The sequence below is a fragment of the Papio anubis genome, chromosome 5 (assembly GCF_008728515.1).
Source record: "Papio anubis isolate 15944 chromosome 5, Panubis1.0, whole genome shotgun sequence".
In the NCBI taxonomy this organism is placed as follows: Eukaryota; Metazoa; Chordata; class Mammalia; order Primates; family Cercopithecidae; genus Papio; species Papio anubis.
The window spans coordinates 112,895,566-112,922,067 of NC_044980.1; the positions used below are offsets into that span (position 1 = coordinate 112,895,566).

Consider the following 26,502-nt stretch of genomic DNA (forward strand, 5'->3'; position numbering starts at 1 on the left):
GTACATATACACATATGTTAAACATATACAAATATTTTCTATATATAGCTAAAAATATTTTTTTCTAAGCAAAAATGGAAGCAATGCTGTGTTATTCTTTCCAAGACTGATAAAGTTGGGGAATCATTTAACATGGGCTTACAAACAGCCAACATGAGGTATTACTGAGAATTCTTAGTTATTATTGGAGATTAAAATAAATTTAATGTCCTATTAATGGATACATAGGGACCAAGAAAATATTTTTAGTTTTTAAAAATAGTAAAGGTGATATCTAACCTCAAATACTTTATATCAAATTGCTGTATTTTTTTAGTTTTGGCTGAAAGTAGACAAGAATGGCTGCAGTCATAACAAAATGAGGGGTGAGTTGTTTGTTGGTTTATCCTTCCACTATTTGGAATGTCACACTAGATCTATAACCTTCTGTGCTTAAACCAAGCCCAGAGATGGCTGCTCAGGGCTCTCTAACCAGCAATCAGTGACCTGCTTTCCAATTGGCTTCCCCAAATACCTCCCAACTGTAACGATTGCTCCAGGGAGAGCTGTGTCTTTATTGAGCCCTGAAAGCGTTCATCTGGCCAGATTGGAAGTCTTCAAAATGTCCCCAGTGGGAAGTTACCTAAGGGGAGTAGGTACTCTGAAAGAATGTGTAAGCACCAGGCTGCACAGGGGTGTTAGCTGTACCAAAGCCAAAGAATGAAAGGACATTTCCAGAAACACATTTTCCAGGCCTTTGAATGGCTTTGCCATAACAACCCCATCAGCCTCATATTGTCTGGCTGAAGAGAAACGACTGTGATTAGCAGAAAAAAATAAATAGGGCTTATACTTTCTCTGTGTTAGAGTCTGTTTAGTTTAAAATGATCAGTTTGGCCATTTGCAAATAGTTTCTCTGATTCAATTTCTTCTCTGGCTCTCGGGAGTGGTGATTGCTGTAACAGATAACTCCCCTCCAAAGAGCCTGAAATAACCTCACTTGGGATCAATACTCAGTAAAATTAAAATTGAATTTCTTTGGTGAGGTTTAAATTAGATTGATGTCTGTAAGGAAATTCATGTATTCCTGCACAGTGTATATCACAGATATTGAGTATATTTTTTATTTTAATTTTTCAACATTCTGAATTATTAATAAAATATGTGTTTATCATATATGGCAGCTTATATAAAAATATTTCTCTATGTTTTCTAAAAATGTAAATGGAAAAGAATACAAAATAAAATTAGAAAAAGAGAAAAAGGCATCAAGAAACGATATTGGAATCTTTCCCATTAACTCATAGAGAAGATAGCCCCTCCCAACAGGGGATTAAAATAGTTTTCAAATAGATCTCAAGACATCCCAAATCCTTATGAGGAAATGTTACATAATGATGGATTACCACGTCCTTTCTGAATTGTTATATGATTGTGGATAAGCCATTTAAGCTATCCTCTGTTCTCTCTGCTGTCCTCTTGAACAGGGTCTAAAATGTATTGACATAGATGTTTGACAGTTGAAAAAGAGGATGAATGATTTTATGGTACTCCTTGGTACTTTTGATTTAAAGAGAAATCTTAAACCTCTGTTAAGCTTTAAAATCTTTGTCTCTCTGTTGGCTTCTATCATTCCTAACTCTATAGATCTAACCATCACAATATCAAGTTGCTGATATCCTCACAAAAATTATACATATTTCTTTCTTAGGAAACGCAAATGTTATTATATATCTTTTGCAACATATTTCAAGAAATGAAAGAGATAATATATTAAACACTGGGTTGATGATTCTATAAAAGCACATACATGAACACAGTTTAAAAGTAACTTTGTAATTTATGAAGATTTATATTAATACAAATTGTGCAGTATTGTCAGAGGCATTTGAACCAGAGCAACTCCATCTTAAATAGGGGCTGGGTAAAATAAGACTGAGACCTACTGGGCTGCATTCCCAGAACATTAGGTATTCATAGTCACAGGATGAGATAGGAGTCAGCAGAACACAAAGACCCTGCTGATGAAACAGGATGCCATAAAGAAGTCGGCCAAAACCCACCAAAACCAAGATGGCGATAAAAGGGACCTTTGGTATTTCTCACTGCTCATATGCTAATTATAATGCATTAGCATGTTAAAAGACAACCCCACCAGCGCCTTGACAGTTTACAAATGCCTAGAGGTTATATATCCAATGTCTGGAGGTTATGAAAGAACACAAAGATAGATGTGTACCCGCCCCCCACCCCACCAAACCCTTTGTTCTGCTCTCTAAGCTTTGCACATACCAGAGATTCCGTAAGTTCTGTGAGTACCTGCTTTTCTGCACATACCAGAGATTTTGTAAGTTCTGAAGCAAGGTCACAAGACGTGTTTTAAGTAAGATAAACTCTTGCTGCCATAAACCTGCTCTCCCGCCTCAAAGGTTGAACCGAAATATCAGAAATGGCGGGAACCAATCATAGTTAGCCAAATTGCCTTGTTCAAACACTAGCCAATCACATATCTGATTTGTATAATAACTCTATGCCCACTTTTCTTAGACTATATAACACTGCTCGGAGCTCAGTGGGGGAGCTCTCCTGCCCGTCTCGTTTCACGAGCGAGGGAGAGTTCCAGGTTCGAACCTGTAATAAAGATCCTTGCTGCTTAGCTTTGACTCTGGACTCTGGTGGTCTTTTTCAGGGAATAAACGGTCTGGGCATAACAGTTACCCTATGCAGTCTAAAAAGGGGAGGAACCCTCAGTTCCCAGGAAATTCCCACGTCTTTCCTGGACAACTCATGAATAATCCAACCCTTGATTAGCATATAATCAAGAAATAACTATACGCACACTCAGTCAAGCAGCCCATACCACTGCTCTGCCTATGGAGTAGCCATTCTTCTATTCCTTTACTTTCTTAGTAAACTTGTTTTCACTTTACTGTATGAGTCACCCAAATTCTTTCTTGTACAAGGTCCAAGAACCCTCTTGGGGTCTGGATCAGGACCCCATTTGAATATTGCTTTCCTATATTTTCAGAAAAAAAAATGTGTTTCACTTTAAATTTATTTAATAGTGGTTGCTCAAAAAATATGTATTGAGCCCTTACTCTCTACTAGTCATTGATAGATTCTGAGGGAAAAATAAATATGACATACTATTTGTACCTTCAAGAAGTTCATAGAGTCATGAGGAGGTTAAACAATGACAATAAATTAATGATGTAATAAGTGTGTTAAATTAGAGTTTATTCAAAGCTCCATGGGAACACAATTGGGGAAAGCTGTCTTCCTAGAAACCAAAGAATCAAGGAAAATTGTAGAAACTTGAAGTTGGCAGTTGGTCTTAAAAGACAACAAGAAATTGTGGAGTTGAGGGGAAATCACAAAAGAATTTTTTACATTTTTTTGCTTTCTTTCATTTGCAAATGGACATGCCAGATTAATGATTGACAAAATGAGTGGAAGCTCCTTGAGGCTCTGCAGAACTCTTCATTTATATGTGGTGTCATTGTTCCCCACTTACAAGAGTTTAGTGTGGTTTGGTGTTTCTGACTCTACTGTATGTGGAATTTCCACTCTAATTAGCTTATTAGGTTTGTGATTTGAACTGGTAAGAGATCTTAAGCTATTTTTTTTTAACTTATCACTGTATCTACATGATAGAATACATTGCACTTTATATGACCTAAAAGAAATACTTTTTAACAAGTAAGCCAGGTATCATTAAAATATAGTCAGTTGGAAAAATATTTGTTATAATAGCTGAAAAAGCAGAGTATAGTATTTCATATTTAGTATATCAACCATGTAAAATATGTGTAAAAATAGAAAGGAAAATGACAAACTAGTAGTGGTTGCCTCTGGGATGTAGGATAATATTTTTTTTTCCATATTTTTCTGAACTTTATAATTTTTCTACTAACACTAATTTCTTTTAAAGTAATAAAAACTACATTTTAAACATAGAGCCTTTTCAATTCAATGTCATCTAATTATTTCTCTCTTGGAAGTGGAGATAATTATTTTACACCGCCATTAGATGGGAGCAGCAGAATTTCGGATTGTCACAGGCAGTATTATTTTAAATCATTTTGCTTTATCTCATTTGCAAAGACAAGGCTACGGCCCTTGGCTAGTTTTGTTTTTTCTTCCTTCCTCTGGGCACCTGAAGATTATTTTATGTTTAAAGTGTTTAACTTTCTAGTCTGTTATCACGTATGAGCTAATATTTAGACCCTGAGCTGACCTGCAGTGTGCCTCAAAGAGGCAACTACATTCTGGAGCCTGCTCTACAAGTCTGTTGGTTATAGTGGTTATGCAGCCAGCCTACAATTATGCTTCGGGGCATTGTTTTTGCAGCCTTCCCTTCTGCAATTGCACCTTTCAACTTCACTGTGTATCACCTGCTTTGGTGTTCTTTTACTTTCTACCCTTTGCCAGTAGGCAAGCAATGCCGATTTGACATGGGGAAAGTTCTTACTTTTCCTATTTTATGTTTGAGGAATTCTCTGTGGAAGCAGCTAGTTAACATCTCACTAATGTAGTAGTGCTTAGGAAGCAATACTGAGAGCCCTGTACTTTGGTATGCATCTTGATGTCACCGTCTCTTTCCAGAGATGCCAGCCTCCTAGTTTTAATTCTCTCCCTCTTTGATGATTAAAACACCATCTGGCCAGTGTATAGCCTTAGGAGCTGAATTCTGTAGCAGCTTTCCTCATATGCCTTGGATAAAATTCTTCAGTTGCGTGTAGGTGTTCTTTAGTGTGGGCTAGCATAGGCTGATTGCTTCAGTACCTGGTAATGAAGCTATGTTTAAGGGGCAGAGAAGGAACACTATCCACCAGTGGAAAGTCAGGTAATTGCTCTGGGGGTCTTGCTTCATAACATTGCTGCAAAGAAAATAAGGCAGAGGCAATGTATGTTGCTGAAGAAGGCATGCAGAGAAGCAATTTCCTCAATCACACAGTACCTTCTTGGCCTTATCTGACCTCCCAATGTGTGCTGTTGGATGTTAGGTGAGACAGGAGCCTGGGTGAGCACAGCCCATTCCACAAGAACTCCTGGAGAAAGAAAACAAAGATTCATAACTTGAGTCAGATGTGGTGCTCTCTCTCTCTTTCTTTTTTCTCTCTCTCCATATATATGTCTAAATTAATTTATATATGATATATTTATTTATGCATTCAATTCAAAGTATCTATTTTTGACACCAAGCACCATGCCAAGAGAAGAGCTATAAAATGAGAACTATAATTTAGTTATTTTTTATGAGTTAGCTCTCTAGGCAGACCCTCTTCCTATATTCACGCAAGCGATAGGAACTTTCCTAAGTTGACAAATATGCAAAACTGCAGTGAAAACATATTTTCACAGTTTTTGGAAACTGATGATAAAAGCTGGTCATGGGGTAGAGATTTTCATGTGTGATACATATGTTAAAACAAGCACTGGGGGATGGGAACAGAATACTTTATTTGGGAGACCTATATGGTATAACTGGTGAATGACGTATGTGCTGTTAAACTTGTTTTTTATTGTAATAGAACTGGGAATTTCCTGAACTGCAGCCTCATTATTTCCCTCAACCATGATGGTTTCTGACTATGTTTTCTCATTAATCTCAAAGAGTTTTCTTTGTTTCTATAGGAAGATTTGCAATTATAAATATATTTCTTAACTAAACCTTTTAATTGTCCACTGATAGAGTTCTTTAGTAGTAAATCTTTTCAATCTGCTGAATTTATTAACTTCTTTGTTTACCCACAGTTGGAAAGTATGCAGAGAAGATAATTCTGAGTTATTTCAAAATATTTATATTTTGTATTTTCTTTATAATTGATACCATCAAATTATAGGAGTAATTTTTAAAAGTGGCCTGTAATAAAAGAAAGATACGTAAAATGTTAGCCTGTGATCATGAGCACTATTACATTGACTGAGTCTCTCCACTCCCCTGCCTCCTTCATCTTGCCAGTCTTGATGGCCATTATGTTTTGTGGGAAATGCCAATAGGATGGGCTATTACACTATATGGTATAGTTTTTAGAAGTTAATTGTAGCTTAAAGTTCATCACACTGAAGTAAGCCACAACGCCATGGGCAATTCTCTGTGGTGACTTCTTGTAGCAGTATTAACATTGGTTGTCTTTTCTCATTGCCTGGACTACAAGGACAAATCCCTCATGCCTCGTGTCCCTGTTTATCTGAGTTGCCATGAGAGAGCAAAGCCTTTTCTGCCATCTCTCACCAATTGGAATTTCTTCCCTGTGGTGCCCGCAGACCCCTGATCTGGTCCTCCTTTTTGTACCCAGACTGTTCCATGATGCCCTCTGAAATGCCTTCCTCCTCAGTAGCAGGATTCTCTTAATTCTCACCTTGTCACAAAGTATTATCTTGACTTCCCTGCCTAAACCAAAACCTGACTATCTTCAGAGGGTATTGGTTTTCTTACAGTACTCACAAGTGGAAGCAGTTTTCTCTTTCACATCCCCAAATCTCAGGGCTTGAAAATAGTTTCACTATCTACTTTGCTGCTCATTGTCACTTCCAAATTGCTATCCATCAGTCTGCTCTTCAATCCTTATCCTCTGACCATATTTCCATGTCAAGGTCTAAGCAGGAGTAGCTGAGGATGCGGTGTGTACTTTGGACAAGTGTATTTGATATATATTCGTTGTAACTTGAAACAACAGAAAATAAGGCTTTTTATAAATATATGTGGCTGGGATGAACATAACAGAAGGTGCAAGAGAAAGTGTTGAAGGCGGCATGAATTAAGGAAGATCAAAACACACTGGTCGACTATTATTCTCAAATATTAATTTTCCTGTACAGGCTTTTGATCAGAACCACATGTCTGTTAGGTCAACACTGAAAGCTTTGTAGAGTGCTAAATACAGGTATTTGGTGTTTTGAATATTTAACTTCAGGATCTGAAGTATAGAAGGACAAATTTGACATTTTTAGAATGCAAATTGACACACCTGACTTATCATGGAAAGCCATGTATCTCTGCATGAAGATAAGCTGAAGGAGCTATTGGCAGGGTTGAAATACCAGCATTGTATAGTATTTGGATGTGTTTTGGCAGGCTTTTGACACATATTAAGGCTTAACGTCCATCCCTAACTACCTTGCCAAGGGTGGAGGTGTAATTACTGAATGCATATTATGTCTTCAAGTGGCCATTTGGTAGAGCTAAAGAGAGATCAGTGTGTGTTCGTGTGTGTGTGTGTGTGTGTGTAATTGATCCTAAAACACAGCATATGAAAAAAATGCAGTGAGGACTTCAGAGCACAAATCAGGATTTTGCCTGTTTTAACAAATTTCTCTTCTACTGTGCCTTAAAGTGGTACATGTGTTATCATACTTTATCATTAATGTGTGGTTGTGACTTTGGCATTACTTTCATTTAACAGATGACAAATCTGAAGTACAGAGAAGTTAAGTAAAATTTTCAATGTAAGTGTTGGTAGCTGAAACTTAGCCTTTAGGTCTGCCAGTTCCAGCTCCAGTGTTTTATGTCCTGTCTGAATTGGAGGACTAGACAGGATAAACTGTTCTACAGAGTGCATTTCTACAGCAGATACTGAAAGAATCTGAGACAAATTACCACATGGATGAATTGGTATCCTATCCATCCTGAAGTTGAGTGAGAGATCAGATGATCTGGTACTTTTCTGTTATAGATTTCATAGCTATATTGACGTCTGGAGGTGTTTGCTATAAAGCATCAGTTATTTCACATTGGATGCACTAAGAGAATGGCATTTAAGTCTGTCAGTATTTAGAGAGGAGGCCCTTTTGGCCAATGATCAGAAATTGTTTAGACTTTGAAATAGACTAAAATAGAATAAGAGAGACTAAGATGCCAATGGTGTAGATTATGTGATTCCATGTACATGGTGCCAATGCTCCTGAAGTGGTTCAGTTCTCAGACTCAAGTCCCATTATTTCCTAAGACCAGAATAAGCTGGGAGAGCAGATGGCTTTGAATAGTAAAGCTGATCTGTGATTCTAGTGTAGAAGAAACAAGTCGTTTATATTTCTTAATACATTATTTGATCATCAGTTACATATTCAGGCCTTGTTTTTGGCCCACTTGATATTACAATGCATATAATCATCCCATGGTGTGTAATAAAGGATTTGGCTGGATATTGTCCCTGATTCTGGGAGGGAACCTCTAAGCTCTTGAGATTTTCTGAATAATAAGAGTGTCCTTGTTATTTATAAGCCCCCTGAATCTGCCTAAGTTTATGCTAATGAGGTAACACATAGTGGTACCCTGGGTAACTTCAGGATGAAGGCTGGCCACAGAAAATCACATGATTAGAGGGAGGGAACTTTGATATAGCCTAACCACCAGGGAGCTGGGGAAAGCTGGAGATTGATTTTAATTCTGTATTCCAAAGAATTAATGAACCCCAATAAAAACTCTGGAGCTGAAGCTCAGTGGAGTTTCGTGGTTGATGAGCACATTAACGTGCCAGGAGGAAGACACACCCTGATTTCATGAGTTAAAGGCTGTGGAGTTCTGTGTTTGGAATGCACCAAGACCTTGTCCTGTGTGCCTCTTCATTTGGCTGCTCTTGAGTTGTATCTCATATATATATATATATATATATATATAACTATAATTGTAAGTAAAGTACTTTCCTGAATTCAGCAAATTAAGTGTGAGTGGACTTAATATGGTGAAATCCAAATTTGTAGCCAGTTGTTCAGTGGTGTGGATAGCCTGGTGATCACTTGAACTTATGACTGGTGTCTGAAGTGGGGGCAGTTTTTGGGATTACTGAGCCTTTAACTTGTAAGGTCTATGCTAATTCCAGTACTTTGTGCCAGAACTGAATTTCAATTTACAACTTTGTTTTAAATTAGTTTGAGTTGAAACAGAGGATCCCTAAAAGGAAGAAAGGTTTAGGATTAAATTACCCATTGGCACATTTTTTGTTGATAAAGAATGACAACAAACTTACCATCCGTAGCTATTTTCCAAAGCTTCAAACCAATTAGGAATTATCTTGTAGAACTCCAATCCCAATTATTTACTGGTGAATTTTTTGATTACAGGTTTAACCCTTTCTGAATATAGCTGTGATAATTTTATTTGCACTGTCTGATTCCCCAATAACCATTATGAGTATACCACCATAGGTTATATGCATATATGAACTTGCTGTGATATTTAGTGACCAAGATGGGGTGCCAATGGTAGAAGGTTGGTCCATAATGGGATTGTATGATTGATCCTCTTTACTATCAAGGTGAACAAAAATGCCTAACTTGATAGATACAGGCCACGCAGTCTATACATACATGTAGGCTGTACTATGGTGACCTCCATGGTATGTGTTCAAACTAAGTCAGAGTTCAAGAAACCTGAAATAGACTTCTGCTCAAAAGAAACTGCACCACGTTTAACATCTGTGTGTCTAAGATGGCTTTTTAACCTATTATTGATTGCCAGAGATTCAGGGAATGACTCATAATCTATGCTCTTCTTTTGTGTTCTCTTTAAGGCAATTCTTTTTCTTTCTATAGGATGGAAACCTCTATAGTGGTTGCTAACTATTATATTTTGAGTGACTTGGCCACTCAAAAATAATGTTTTTGCTTAATATTTTATATTTAGTATAAAAGATGAAGATAGTTTTGGCTTGTTTATAGAAGGTTTACAGTTATGTTTCTATGTTTAATTCAGAGAGGATTCATGAGCATGAAAAGTTTTGAAAGATTTGGAAGAGGAAGAAATTTGAGAAGTTACTGAGGAACATATAAGAAACTAGAATAATAAAAATGGATGTTCTTAATGTTTTACTACTTATCCTTCATGAACTAAATTGGGATTCTGATTTAAAACAAACATCCTCCCATCCCCTTCCCCCTGCACCCCTGAGAAAAGAAACTAAGTGAGGAAATGCAGAGCATTGTATAATCTTAAATGGTTTAAAGACTGCATATTAGCTTGACACTTCAGCTGTATACAAAGATAACCATAACCTAAAAGTTGTCTTTCCAAGTTGTCACACTGTAGCCACTATAATTTTTTTCTGAGACACTATTTTATGGATATCAGAACTTCTGAGTCATATGCCACTTGCTTGTCTTACATTTTTTCAAGAAAACAAATATTTCATTACATTTATGTGAGCCTTGAAATTAGCTGTTTTGTAAGTGTGCTACTGAGAATTCATATCTTACAGGTGCTGACTGGAAAAAAATTTAGTTGAACATTCAGGTTCACTATTTGCTCTCCAAGACTACTTAATAGTAAAGTATATTCTAAATTCTTGTTGTGTACTGCCTCATTGTGTTTTGAGGGCTATGGAATGATCTGGAGCAGGGGTAGAGTTGAAAGAAGGGAATTAAGATACTAAAATCTTACTTGTGTGCCAGACGGTGTATAGTCACTATCTCATTTTACCTTAGTAGCTTAGTGCTAGGTGGTCATATCCCCATGTTATACATGAAGGATCTGACTCTAAATAGATAACTTGCCCAGTGTACAGAACAGAATTCCTGACTCCATATATATGTTATTTTAATTTATCGTATGCTGAAGCCTGCTGCTCCTCCTCAACATCATCCTCCACTTGTTTCTCTCTCTCTCTTTCTTTTCCTTTTTTTCTTTTTTTTTCTTTTTTTGAGACGGAGTCTCGCTCTGTTGCCCAGGATAGAGTGTAGTGGCATGATCTTGGCTCACTGCAACCTCCACCGCCCAGGTTCAAGCAATTCTCCTGCCTCAGTCTCCTGAGTAGCTGGGACTCCAGGCATGTGCCACCATGCCCGGCTAAATTTTTTTTTTTTTTTTAATTTTAGTAGAGACGGGGTTTCATCATGTTGCCTAGGCTGGTCTCGAACTCTTGAGCTCAGGCAATCTGCCTGCCTCGGCCTCCCAAAGTGCTGGGATTACAGGCATGAGCCACCATACTCAGCCCCTCCACCTGTTTTTTTTTTTTTTAAACTCCTTTTCTGATTCTGGTTTTTTTTTTTTTTTCACTACATATGAAACAATCAAAAACAGCTAATAATGTCTGCTAATCCAAAGAACTGGTAAAGAGAAGAAAAATATACTTGAAACTTCCTAATGTTCCAACTGAAATGAATCACTGGCATATTTGATTGCTGAGTTTGTACAATATTACTTTGTTTATACTTCACTAGGATGTTCACTAAAATGTTATTATTAACATTTTTGTTACCATACAGAAACTATGTTGAAATGTAATTAGCAATACTGTTGCTAATTATCAAATCAGTGGTAATTATTAGTTGGTTGGGTTTTAATGCTACATATGATCCAGTATTCTATTAAAGGCTCTAGCATATAATATCCATGTGATTTTCTTTACATTAATAAAATTTTCATGTATGAGAAAAGTATGCACTTTGACTTCAACAATTGTGTGTTCAGAATAGTAGTAGTTCTGCAGTGGGCTACTCAACTTTTCTGATCCTCAGTTTCTCCATCTGTAAAACTGGGGAATGATGATAATACCTGTAAAAGATTAAAAAGATAAAATCATGACACACACAAATATAAAATAAACATGTGTCAAAGATTTAATTTACTCATTAATTATTGAGGAAACCAGAAAGATATTACAACTTTAAAGGATAATACAAAATATAGTTTTGACTATAGTTAACAACAATGTATTGTTCATTTCAAAATAACCGAAGTGATGAATTGAACTGTTCTCAAATATAGAAATAATAAGTGTTTGTGGTAATGGATACTCTAAACATCCTGACTTAATCATTACACATTCTATGCGTGTAGTAATATATATACCACATAAATATATGCAAATATTATGTATTGTTAAAATAACTCAGAAAAATAATTATTTCCATTTTGATCAGTTATCTACAATATACAGAGTAGTAAACAGTTCTGTGAATGAAAGGCATGCATCTGCTAGATAATGAGGAAGGGTGTACCCTAGAAAATGCCTAGTTTTTCACTGAGAACTCCCACAAACCTTTTTTGTTCCATTTCTACGTCTTTCATGATTTGTCTCTAAATACCTAATTTGAGAGGTTATTGAGAAGTTTGTAACAAAATCATATAATGCTTTTTCATTTTAACTATTACATGTACACACACACACCCATCATTAGAGTAGATTTGGGCTCTTTTAAAATTCCTCTTGTTGTAACTTAATAATTTTAACACCTGAAACAAAAGTTTATACCAATTCACCCAGATTACTGATAACAAGATTGAGGCTGATGCATTTAGGTGGTTTGCTGATTGGACGTAAAAGCTTTGGCTAAAGGTAGATGTTGGCATTATGCATCATTCTATAGAGGAGAGTATAGCAAATGAACAAAACCAAAATGAACCATTGCTGTTTGCCAAACAGTCACAAAAGTGTTAAAAGTCTCATTAGATTTTTACACTCTGTCTTTTGCATGAACAAACTGACAACTCAGATTTATCAGACTTATGGCACTTTTTAATCATCAAGAATTTTATTCCTTTTGACTATGAACTGGAGCAGTAAAAGAGAAGCAGAAATGCCTCAAAATAAAGGCTTACCTTTCACTGATCAAGAATCCAGACGATAACAGATGTGGCACAGTTATCATAATAAGTCTGTTCCCCTCCCCCCCCCCCCCGCCCCCCCCCCCCCCCCAAAAAAAAAGAAAAGGACTTGGAATAGATGGAGAACTGAGAAAGGAGTCCAGTGAGCGAAATAAGGCTCTGGCCTAAGTGTAACTATGAGGAATACAGGGTTTGATTTGATTATTCAATTATAATTTAGATTGGGTAGACTCTGTTTAACCCTCCATCCCCCCGATTGATTCTCTGCTCTTCTCTGCCCTTGGAGAGCCTATCCAGGGAGGATGATTCCCATGGACTCCAGCACCTTGGCTGTACAGTTCTTTGCCCTCTAGCTTTCTGTTGGGTTTAGCCAGTGGAAAATATAAATATTTCTCCCCTTCCCTTTGAGTGCTGTAGTTCCGCAACCCTTTTTGGCCACCAGGTTGGCTAGCATTATCTTCCCCTTGCTTACCTCTACAGATCCTGTTGTAATGATGGCTTTTGATTGTTGACAGTCTTTCAATATCTCTTATTGGTCCCTATACCTCTGAAAATAGCCCAAGCATTAAATTCTCTTCATAACCTTAGCTGAGTTTTTTCTGTTTGTTCTCAGGACCCTGATGAATCCCGAAAGAATAACAACAACAAACTGTTGAGAAGTAACTGTACTCTTTACCGATATATAGCGTATATGTTAATCATTTCATTTTAAATTTTGCCATTATCATTTAACAGAAAAGGAAATTGAGGCACAGAGAACTTCGATGACTCACTTGAAGCAAATCTGTCTTGAAAAAGCCACATTGTTACTGAGCATGCTGTATTTTGTAATTAACTTAAGGTTCAGACTACCTTTTTAAAGCACAGTTTCTTTTCTTTGCATGATGTAAATTTTTTCTCTTCTAAACAGGCCTGCACTCCTATTTTAAATTATTTTTTATTTTTGAATGGGGGTCAAGTGTGGGCTGTCTTACCTGTCTCTGATTGCATAAATCATCTCATTTTGTTCTACTTATAATGCTTCAAGTTACAGAACTCATAACATTATCACATTTATTACTAGCTAAGAGAGCATTAATCATAGATGGCCATAAAAGCTAGAGAAATTAACCATAAAGTTTGCTGGAAATTGCATTAATCATGTGGAATCTTGAAAATGTCAGATTACAAAAATGCTGCTTTTTTGTTAATACAAGTAGAAAAAATTGTGGAAGAGAAAAGAGATCAAACAAAATTAATGTTATTCTTTAAAACTAACCAATTACGTTACACAGATATATGGACTAGGCTCTATTGTAGGCAATTTATATATGCTATCATTTTTAACCTTACCAATGACCCTGCAAGTTATACACAACCATCCATTTCTCATATATGGAAACTAAGATCTCCTAACATTGTCAAGGTCACATAACTATTACAAAGTAGAGCTGGAATTTGGACAGTGGTCTGTCTGATACTGAAATCCTATTGCTGTTCATTTAAGAAAAATAAAGTATCATAAAACTTTGATTTGTAGGTTGGTTAGGTTACATTTCAATTCTTAGTGCTAATGTTTGACTTCATTTGAACTGTTTGTCCCTTACGCATAGGCCAGTCCTAGTCAACATTCTTTTGTGGCCTTTCGAGTTGAGGACTCTGCTTCAGAGAAGGCTTATAAAAACTGGCAGTATTGTGGATCAGTAGGAGGTATGCAGTTTTACAGGCCTAAATTTATGAACTATTTGTAGGTCCTTTCAACATTAATGTAAAGAGACCTGTGCTTATGACTAAAAATATAAAACACATTGGCTTTAAATGCAGACCTATATTTATTATGTAGAACCTCATATGTTCTTTTATTTTGATTGTTTAGAAGTATAAAGCTTGCTGGTGGCAGTTGACCACAGTGTGACTATCGGGAGCAGTGAAATCAGCTGGAGAGAAGCCACATGTCTACATTAAAGTAATGTATGATAAGACTGAAAGGTTCTAGATTATGTGGTGTTTCTCTTCTTAACTTTCTGGCTGCTCCTTATTTATGTTCTTATTTTGGTTTCATCGTGTTCTGCTGACTTCACATCCAGATGATTTCTAAAATTCTGTTCTTGGCTTTTTGCTCTTCTTTTTCCATTTCTTTCTTCATGTTTTTATCATGTCACCAAGTATACATCAAAACTGAGTTCTAGGTCTCATTTTTAAATGCCTGCTACAAGTAGAGACATCTCTTCCATAAGTACATCCAAAATGCCACACTACTTTCCCCCTCTCCAGCTGTCCTTCTATTCTGACTGTTTTGCCACTTAAACATCCTATTTTCCCTCAGGCACTCAGACCTGAGAACGTGGAATCCAACTTAATCCTTGTCTTTAATTCTCTCTCCCAAATGGTTATTCACAGAGTCCTTCCAAGACCACCTCAGTCAGGGAGACCCTAACCCAGCAGCTCTAGAGGAATTAAAGACACACACACAGAAATATAGAGGTGTGAAGTGGGAAATCAGGGGTCTCACAGCCTTCAGAGCTGACAGCCCCAAACAGAGATTTACCCACATATACTTTAACAGCAAACCAGTCATTAGCATTGTTTCTATAGATGAAATTAACTAAAAGTTTCCCTTATGGGAAACGAAGGGATGGGCGGAATTAAAGGAGTAGGTTGGGCTGGTTAACTGCAGCAGGAACACGCTCTTAAGACACAGATCACTCATGCTATTGTTTGTGGCTTAAGAATGCCTTTAAGCGGTTTTCCACCCTGGGCAGGCCAGGTGTTCCTTGCCTTCATTCCAGTAAACCCACAACCTTCTAGCTTGGGCATTAGGGCCATTATGGACATATCACAGTGCTGCAGAGATTTTGTTTATAGCCAGTTTATGGCCAGATTGTGGGGGGCTTGCTCCCAACAGAGTCCTATAAGTTATTCATTACACTGGATTGGCTCCTGCCTTTCCCTCTTTTCTGCTTCTATTCTAATTTAGGGATATGCAACCTTATAGATACTATAGGAAGACTTTTTTTTTTTCTTATTTTGCATATAATTTAGGAATAGAAACCCTAATCAGGTTGATAAATAAATGACCTGTCTATTGTAGCTCTTGCATGGTCTTTTTATATCCACTTTCTCTAATCTTAACTCCCTTATGTGTGCTCTCTTAATATTTTATAAATAATCCCCTCTAGCCATTGTCACATATTTTGTAGTGGTAGAAGTAGGGGTGACAAGGTAGGTTGGGGAGTCCTTTGAACTCTCCTACCACAGTGAGCTCTTCCAAGTCAGGGTCATGTCTCACTCATTGTTGCTTCTCCAGTGTCAAGCATGGTGCCTGGCATATAATTGAGGACTAAGAAATGTTGAATTGAATCTACAAATGTGAAATCAGATTTAATTTATCTATAAGAAATAGTATCTCCCAGAAAAACTGGTGAGGCTTTTTGGGCTATTTCCTTGTGTTCAACACATAGGAAACCACCAAGGGCGAAAAGGTGGTAGAGTCTAGATTGGGAAGAGACTTTGATGCTAGGCTGAATAATTTAGCATTGATATTTTTAGAGATAGCATTTTAGAGGGATTAATTAGGTAGCACTCTATTAAATGTCCTAGAAGAAAAAAGACTTTAGGAAGATAGTAGAAGTATTGAAGTGATTCTGGTGTGAGGTTACTAGAGTCTGGAGTTTGGTAATGGAAGAGAAAAATAGAGATGTGTTGGGAAAAGGAGGTTGAGTCAAGGGAAGAAAACGTTTAAAACAGGAAAAATAAAAGTTGACTATAAGATTTGAGGCAGAAGAAATCAGACGTAGGAAATTAGAATTCTCTTTGGGATTTCTTCTAGCCACGCCAGTATGACTGCAGATGGAGTTATTCCCAGTAAAGTGTAAGGATGCATTTTTGGAACTTTTAAAACTATCTAGGATCTGATGCACATGAGTTGCAATCCTTAAGAGAGAGTTGGGGACTGAATTTACTTTGGAATACTTTTCATCAGAATTCCTTTTCTTCAGCTGTTTTCATTCCCTCAGAAGAATAGGATAACTTACAATTCAGCACTTACTTTATTTTTTTCCCAAATGCCAAGGTTATTTGAGAAAACAAAACAAAACAAAAAAACAAAACCCAAAAAACTTCTGTGTAAATTCTGTCCTCAGAGCAGTTAGAAGATAATATTTTGTGATATTTTAGGCATTAAGTAATTTGTTGATTTTGTCCAGGTTCCACTGATGATTTTGCTTAAAATTCTTCAAGAAACCTTTTCTAAGAATCTTTGTCCTTACGGACTCTCCAGGAGTAAAAAGTTATTAAAAGGATGATTATACGCAATTCCAGAGAGTGAGTTGGAGGGATTCACTCTTCAAGGTATTATATAACTTTAAAGGATTTGTTTTAAAAATAGTTTAAGTCCTGTGCCATGAGCAAAATGGGGTCAGAATATATTATTCACTCCACAGCTTGGATTTCAGAGAAAATGCAATTATGCATTTTTGCAATTTTCTTTTTAACAAATCTAGTAATCCTCTTGGGACTCATTTGTTGGAGTTGGGGAATAGAAAGCAGTGAAATAATTAAGTATAAGATTCAGTGTAAAGCACGTATGATGTGGCCATGTAAACTGTTTAGTTCGGTAATGCTTTGTACTCAGCTTGCTATCCCTATTGCTCACTACTCTCCCTAAGACAGTATGCTTTTATGGGAGAGGAAAGGGCACAGATTACAATATTTTATCATGCAGAGAAAGATATGCTGTTTATGAAGTAATCTACTTGTTCCTGGTCCTTGTCCACTGGGCAGGGCCAGCTTCATGAACATGCAGTTGTCTAGGGCCCCATGATAGAAAGGTTTTATGCTTGATTTCATGCTCTGCCGTTGCTAATTTGAACTTCATAATAATTTTACATTCGAATCTGTGTTTTGTAAGTGAATTCTGATGGGATGATGGTGGATGTGTGTAAGCAAATGTGTGTAAGCATTACACAGTATGCATGTCCGCACTGTTCCTTCTTGCCCTATTCACATATAGCACTGCAATACTCCATAAGCACAGAATTCCAATGGACCCAAATATTAGTTTTGTGCACTGTATAATAATTTGCCACAAACTGAGTGGTTTAAAACAACACACGTTCATTACTAACACTTTCTGTAGTACAGGAATTTGGGCATTGCTTAACTGGATCCTCTGCTTAAGGGTTCATACGGCTGTATTCAAAGTTGGCTGGGCTGCATTCTCATTGGGAGGCTTAGAGAGGGAAGGATCTGCTTTCAAGCTCCCTCATGTTGTTGGTAGAATTCATTTCCTTATGGCAGTAGAGTTCATGGCAGCTTGCTTCTTCAAAGTTTTAAAACAATGGTTCGATGGTGGGAGGGGAAAAAGAGGAGTGTAGGGAGATGGAGAGAGAGTCTCTGCTGTTGCTTGGAGTTTCTGATCTGTAGTCTCTCTTTTAAAGGGTTCATCTGATTATACAGGACCCACCTAGGATACTCAATCTTTTTATTAACTTCAACCAACTGAGTTGGGACCTTAATTACATTTGTAAAGTCCCTTTACCTTTGCCACATAACATAATATAATCATGGGAGTAATATCCCATCACATTCACACAGCCCACTGCATTTAAGTGAGGGAATTGGGCAAGGTGTGCACAACAAGGGGAAGAACACGTGGGGGCCATCTAAGCATTCTACCTATCACAGTCATTGATATGTGGAGGTTCAGCAAGGCTCAAAGGAGTATACAGTAAGCATGTTACATCTACCAACGAGAAAGTGGGGATGCGAACATCCCTGAAGGCCATGCTTTCTGTTTCAAACATAATTTGCTTTGAATGTAGAAATATGTCAATGAGCACTGAGAAACACAAATGACCAGAGGACCCTATCATTTTGTACTTCCCTGCATTACCCAACCACTTCCACTAAAAATGATGAAAGAGAAGGAAAGGGAAATAGTGCAACCCATAATTCCTTTTCTTGTTAGTCCTTCTTACTCATCAATAAGGCAGAGTTAAAGACTATCAGTAGATTGTGCATACATCAAGAAGTGAAATAAAAGCAGTTGTGTTAATTTTCTGTAGATTTTCCACTCTTCTGGCAAGACTATAATATATATTCATATATGAGCTGCAAAAAGTAAAGCCTGAAATTTTGTTAATTCCATGTATGAGTTAAATGCTCTTACATTTGCATTTAAGATTGGTATTGAACAATATAAAGATGAATGGTAAAAGTTTTACAAATAATTTAAATTTACTTAGAATAACATTACATAGCAAATGAAAACACCATAACAAATTGAGACAGACAGACTGTGGAAGGAAGGAATGGACTTTACATTTTAATACTTTTAATGTACATTTTCTGTACTTTGGGACCCACATTTTCATTTTACACTGAATCTTTTAGATTGTATAGCCTGTTCTGCGCTTGGATGTTGCTTGCTGGGAGCTCTGCTAGCCTCCAGAAACATCTGTGACTTGTAGACTTTTAGTCTATTTTTCTTTTTTTTTTGCTTGAGTCATATTCTGAGTAGGATTCCCTGGCTGATTTGGCTTTCACTCTGATTATTCTGGTTCTATGTACTCTCCTGAGATTGGGCTGTTATTTTTCTCAGAGCTCATATCATCATTTATCCAACCATTCCAATTTCCGCATTCCTTTTTTCATATTTATTTATTTATTTATTTCTTCTTGGACCAGTATTACATGGGTTCTCATCTATGGCTTTGTAGTATTTCTTAATGTATGGTAAGTTAAGTATTATTTGCATTTTATGGTTGACATTGCTATTTCTGGACTTCTTTTTCTCAGCATATATTATAGAGAATATGTAAATTCACTTACCAAACATTCACAGAAGAATTAATACCAATTCTTGAACTCTTCCAAAAACCAAAGTAGCGGGCTTACTTTGAAACTTATTTTATGAGGCCAAACTTACTTTACGAGGCCACCCTGATACCAAAGCCAGAAAGATACCACAAGAAAAGATGGTCCAGTTTCTCTGATGAAAATACTAGCAAACCAAATTCAACAACCCATCAGCCAAGATATGAAAACAACCTGTGTTCATAGATGAATGAATGCATAAAGAATTTGTGGTATATAGGTACAATGGAACAATATTCAGAGTTAAAAAGGGAGATTGTGCAATTTATGACACATGGATAGATATGGAAGATATTATGCTAAGTGGAATAAGCCACACAGAGGAAGGCAAATACTGCATGATTTTAGTGAAATTTTAGGGAAAAAGTCAAATACTGTATGTGGAAACAAAGAGTATGACAGTGATTACCGGGGCATGGAGGGGGAAGAAATGGGGAGATGTAGGTCAAGTTATATAAGATGAATAAGCCTAGAGATCTAATGTACAGCATGAGAACTGTAGTTAATATTATATATGATAGACCTTCTAAATATATATATTTTTAATATTTTGGGAATAAGCATATTTATCCTCTGGTTTATACTGAATTCTTTGGCTAAAACTTTATCTTTGATACAGATTTTATTGATGCAATTAACAGTTTCTCTTATATCAAGGCATTTGAAAATTTATAGCTATTTAAGAGTAGAAACTTAAACAAACATGAACTTTACTCATTATATGACATTATATGACATTTTTCTCCTTAAGAAATTAATAGACAAGGGAAGGATAAAAAACTGTAGTATCATCTTGAGAATTAAATTATTTGAAGAGCTGATTAATGTAGCTATTACACATTCTTGTATAAGAAATATTTTCAGACTTCATCAAATGTCAAAATAGGGAGATGCTAGTCTTTAATCACCTACTACACATTTGGCTGCCATAACTGTCATCAGTTAGTGTGACAGACCAGTGTTATCCCAAAATACATTTTTAAATGTGAATTTGAAGTGGTAGATGGTGTAGATTCTAATTTTGTACAGTCAAGCCTCCAAAAGTGTTTTGTTTCATGATTTTTTTTGGGTATGACATCAATGTCTTTAATTTCTGTTGCCTTAAAGAAACCTTTCATTAGTGTCTGAAACATATTTTTATTCTTCATCCAAGACCTTGGGATGTAGTCGTCACTGGACAATAACAATGATCAAGCATGAATGTCATTGTATTGCGTTAACTTAATTATCTCTCTTTTTTCCATCTATTCCCCTTTCCTACTTTCCTTAAATTTTTTATTTGATTTTCAGCCACAAAATTATAGATTTGAGGTTTAAAATAAAGCAAGACATTGGGATTAAATGAAGAATTCTTCAGATTTTTCAGTTTTATAATGTGTGCTGGAGAATTATCAAACCCAAGAAGAACCGTGCAGTATATTCTGTTCCAGTGATCCCTCCCAAGTTGTGGGTTTCTTCACCTTCATTCCATAACTGAAAGTATTTCCTGGAAGACCCTTTAGGATTGAGGCATGCTCAGGAAATGTCTGCATCAGGTCCATAGCGTGTTCACAAATTTGCTACGGTGCTCATAAAATCCCACGGAATGAATGGGACTTGTCAATTCTCTATAATGGGGTGTGTCAATTCTGGATAGCTTTGTGGGTTTCAAGATGCTTATGGAGGGTTTTTGCTTATATGGAGTTGGCCATTTTCTTAAATAGTAAATAAATAATTTGTGGTATATATGGTCAGATCTGTTTTTTCTTCACCTCGCCTCCATAAGTGCATATTGGGTAGTTTTACCTATAACTTAGTAATAATGTTCTACTCTTCTGTTACCCTTGAGGATTTATAACGACATTCGTGAAATAGTTTTCTATTTCTACTTTATCATCATTCACTCAGGAAGAAATTAAAACCCTCTTTTGTTAAAATAAGGAGCAAACAAGCAAGGAAACAAACAATAAATCATTCTTCATTCTGCATTGGATAACATATAGAATAAGAAGCACTGTGCCAGTAGGAGAATGACATAAGGCACAGTTCCTGACCATTTGCAGTTTAAGAGAAACGTTAGGAAATTTTTTCTTTGATTTTTGTTTAATTTTTATTATAAGTTTTTCAACTTTTGTGACATAATAACATAGTCCATCATGAGAATACAACATGTTTCCCAAGTATTAGTTTAGACTGGAGAACTTTACAGCATTTGAAGAGGTTTATTGGACTTTGGCATGCTCATTAGTTTGAACCTAAGATGGAATCTGAGTTATGTTGTATTTCCCAGCCAGCAATTTTAAAAATATTTTAATTTGAACATCTTTGGTTGAGGAATGCACTCTCCTGTTTTGCAGGCTTTACCACTTCCAGCTCCCTTGTGCACTTCCTGGCTTTTAATTCCTGCCTTGTCCTGCAGCATTTGAAGTTGCTACTCTCAGTTTACACTAAAAATGTCAATGAAAATTACAGAATTATAGAGTTTTCTGCTTAAAAGTTATCAATGACCTTGTAATTGTAAAGTAAATTAATAATGAACAGAGCAATTATATTCTTCAAGGCTAATGCAATCAGGTGTATCAATATAGCTATACCAGCAGGTTATGCAGTGCTCATTCTGATTAGACATTGCATTCATTCTGATGGTTGGTACCCATGCTGCCTCTACAGTTGTTACATATTTTGAATATCAACAGTGGTTAACATAATTTCTAGCATGGAGTTATGTGTGTGTGTGTGTGTGTGTGTGTGTGTGTGGGGTGTGTGGTGTGTGTTTTACATTTTCATCTATTGCAAGCACCTTGCACATGACTTTTTCTATGACACAGAGCCCTTCAACATCAGTAGGCTCCTTGTTTAACTTTGACTGCTTCCTGCACTAACAAATGACTTTTTGTTCAAGGATGACAAGAGATCAATTAAGGAGAAAGAAGAATGTTAATCCAAGATGGAAAAGGCCCACCCTAATTGAAGAATGGTGAACAGGATTCTGGTCAATGAATTATAGTCTCATTTTAAAATTCACTCATCCATTTGATAATTAATTATAATGGCATCTTACATAATCATCAGAGGCTTTCCCTGAAACATACATGAAGGTAAATGAACCTTTACTTCAAGCTTGACATCTATCTTTGGCTCACTGTTGAAGAACACATTATAAGGAAAGCAACAGACAGGATGCCTGATCACTCAAGTTTGGTGAAGAAGCCAGAAAGATTAATAACACTACTGTGGAATGAAATAATTTCAAAACATGAAACACTGAAAAGAGCTCTTTAATCCTGTGGATTTAGAAATATTTCATTTTCATTTTTGTGATTAGAAAAATATTAAATTCTCATTTGAGTGTGATTTCTAACTTTAGTAAAAGTAGAAGGAATGGATTAATAAAATCTTTGGTACAAGAATAAATTTGTTGTTCGAGTTACTGCTTCACTTGGTTAGAGTTCATGAAAAAATTGTGACAATGGAGGATTTCACTCTCGGAATGTAAAGTTGACCCATAAATGGGAGTCAGGAGCTGATCCAAGGGAGTGTCCAGAGAAGCCTCACCATATATAGGAATAGTTATTGCATCGTTTGAAGTCAGTCCCCATTGCTTACAGAGCTTCATGTACTAATAGAAGCTCCCTGGGGCATATAGGACCCTTTGTGGTTACTTATCATTAATTAGACTCAGGGAACTAAAATACTGCTGACCTCCCTAAGATGTGCTACCAAAAATTAAGTCATAGTCCTAATATGGAGTTTAGAGGGTGCTCCAAATACTCTAATCATGAAAGCTTCCTCTTTCAACCTCCCTAGACAAAACTGTTCAGGCAAACTAAAGCACTCACTTTTCTCAGTATTTGAATAAGACCCTTTCTTATTGAATTATGGATGTTAATATCCAGAATTCAACATGACAACATCCAGTTTGCTACTTTTCCTGTAGTAATGAATCTGTTTCAAGCAGAGGCCAATGGGCTTCATCTAAGAGCCATGGGAATCGATCTGATAGTTAGCAATCTCACTGGACTGGACCTGTCTTAGTGGGTCATGGTCTTAACATGCATCCAAACGTGGGAGAGTTGTGTTGGATCTCCAGCAAGCTCCAGACCAGCAGGATGGGCCCTTTGGTGCAGTTCCTCTCCTCTCACAGGTTTTGATCTTCTTGGACTATCTTTTTCTACTTCAGTCACCAGAAGTGGGAGATTTATTTTTTATCAGCTCATTAACTTCTGACTCCTTAGCAAGATAAAATATAGTCACACTTGAAGTAAACACATTTTTATTGTCAGCAATTGTTGACAAATACAAGCTTATGCTTGTTTTCTTAAAACAATATATTCAATGCTAAAATCAACTTGACAACTGAAAACTCCCATCTCTTCTTTCCCTAAGGCAAGATATTTGCAAACAAACATTTGTTACATATATGTACTTGACAACTGGCAACTCCCATTTCCTCTGTTCTGAAAGCAAAGCACAATAATCACAACAAAAGTTGTAAAGAAAATCCCCATACATTCATTTGAGGTCTAAGCATTGCCTTGCGTGCTAGAGACAGATTGGATCAGCAGAATAAGGAAAGAAGAAAACGGGTGCAAAGGACTGGGGTTTTTCTGTTCTTTGAAACATTAAAAAAATTCTTGACAACCCAGAATTATCCTTTGATCATTTATTTTTCTGTGTAGTTCTTTTCTTGTAACATTAATTATCTTTGCTGCTCCCTGTGTCTCTTACCTTTTTAATGTGATATCTTAATATTTAATGTTGAGATAGGCATTTGGAGAGATGGTTCCAAGCTTCAGCTATAAAATTATCATTCATAGTATAGTGAATCATGTGGTTAAATCCCAAGGCATTAAATAGAAAATGGATTTATGATATAAAAGAAACCAAAAGATGAAAAACCTGACCAATGGCTTTTATTGAGAATAAATACGAATGATTTCCTTTATTTTATTCTTTACTTAAAAATATCATAATTATTTAAAATATAGACATATGTGTATATTTAAGATAGATATATTTATGAACCTAATAATTTAAGACAGATATAGAGACTTACATTGTATAATGAAGTACAAGTAAAAAAGTCATGTAGTCCAAATCTGGGACTTCTGAAATGTGTTAAAATGTCGGTTCCTCTTTTGCGGAGTTTTGTGCTATTATCAACAGAGCCAGCAATTGAACCTAAATTCTGAGTGTAATGGAAGCCATTAATCACTATCAAGTTCATCATTTTTTTTCATGGCAAGTAATATTCATATCAGTGATTGCTATTCCACTAAGAAATTCTAAATGTTCCATAAAAATGAAACACCACATAATAAGAAACTAAATCATATGAAACAAAATTTTGACTCTTGAATGTATGATCACTCAAGGCTGGTGGATGATAATTTCTCTTTATGATTCTACAGGTAGCTCATTTATTTTTTTCTCATATATTTGACTTATTATAGGGCCCTGCAGCCCTTTCTGAGCATCATTAAATATATTTGTTGAATCATTAATCTAAAAATTAAAAGCTATTTAATACTTTTGTTTCATCTGCTTAACTAATTACACAGAAATAAACCACATTTTTCTATTACTTGGTGCCTTCTGCATTTATATAGCCTTAATGCATTGTGCATATGTATAGGTCTTTCTCTTAACCTAAACCCCTGCTGTTGTTCTTTCTGCACCCATGTTAATGACTCATGATCACTATAACCTCACTAATCTTTTATGTCTTCCACTCTAATGACCTTGATCAATTCATTCACTATATAGAGCTTGTTGTCACCTGGCTTTGACTTACTAAACTTCAAAGTTTCATCCCTGATTACTCTTCTTTTCTCATTTTCTTCCTCCTCTTCCTTAAGTCCTTGATGATATCATTCCCTCCACCTCTCTGAATATTTTCAAGATATTTCTTTCTATCATTGTTTGCTCCTCTCTATATATTCCGAACCCACTGGGCAGATACTCTACAGTATCTCATTTATGCTCATTAATATAAAAATCACAAATATATAGTTTCAGGTTAAACTTCTCTCCTGGGCCACAAACATATTTTTCTAGTGTGTTTTCTCAAATACACTTCCAAATAAAAATCCTTAATACATCTTCCCCATCTTGTGTTCTTTATTCTACTTAAAGTCATTCAGAATACATACTTAATCATCTCTATTTCTCTCCTTTCTCATAATTTTATTCAATCATCAAGACTTGCTAACTCACTTTCTATGAATATATCAAGCTTATATCAAAAAAATTCCTTCAGCATTGCCTAGTTAAGTACCTCACAATCTCTCACCTGAAAAATTGCAACAGCTTTGTAGAATAGTCTCCTTTTTTCCCTTTCTCCCTACTCCAGTGAATCTCTCCGGTCCAATTTTATCCTTTCTGTGTTTAAAATCCTTTACTAGTTCCATGCTGCATTCAGAATGTTGTGTAAACTTTGACTCTGACGTTGAAGTACATTGACTATAAATCCTATTCCATTTTCCAGCATTTTATCTCAATTTTTCTACTCCCAAAGTTTACATTCTAGTCAAACCAAACTACTTTTCCCTTTTTCTGTCTTTCATTAAAATGAATTATCATGATAATATAATTTGAAAAGCTTTGGAGTTTTATTTTATCTCATTTTAGATTCAGGGAGTACATATGCAGTTTTGCCACGTGGGTAAATTGTGTGATGCTGAGGTTTGAACTCCTTTTTTTAAATTTATTATTTGTTTTATTATACTTTATGTTCCAGGGTACATGTGCACAACGTGCAGGTTTGTTACATATGTATACATGTGCCATGTTGGTGTGCTGCATCCATTAACTCGTCATTTACATTAGGTATATCTCCTAATGCTATCCCTCCCCCCTCCCCCCACCCCACAACGGGCCCCGGTGTGTCATGTTCCCCTTCCTGTGTCCAAGTGTTCTCATTGTTCAATTCTCACCTATGAGTGAGAATACGCAGTGTTTGGTTTTCTGTCCTTGCGATAGTTTGCTGAGAATGATGGTTTCCAGCTTTATCCATGCCCCTACAAAGGACATGAACTCATCCTTTTTTTATGGCTGCATAGTATTCCATGGTGTATATGTGCCACATTTTCTTAATCCAGTCTATCATGATGGACATTTGGGTTGGTTCCAAGTCTTTGCTA

The 26,502-nt window shown here is 36.2% G+C and overlaps 1 long non-coding RNA gene across 2 annotated transcripts in view; it reads left to right on the forward strand.

Moving 5' to 3' along the window:
- Window positions 1-26,093, forward strand: part of LOC103885360 — a 152,448-nt gene extending 126,355 nt beyond the window's left edge. Inside the window, exons 1-3 of one of the 2 annotated variants that reach the window (XR_001903679.3) lie at window positions 10,931-14,215; window positions 14,382-14,471; window positions 16,711-26,093. This is a non-coding gene — a long non-coding RNA (uncharacterized LOC103885360). Of the gene's footprint in view, window positions 1-10,930; window positions 14,216-14,381; window positions 14,472-16,710 lie in introns of those variants that run through there. The other variant, XR_002522705.2, reaches the window with a different exon arrangement.
- Window positions 26,094-26,502: the final 409 nt, after the last annotated feature.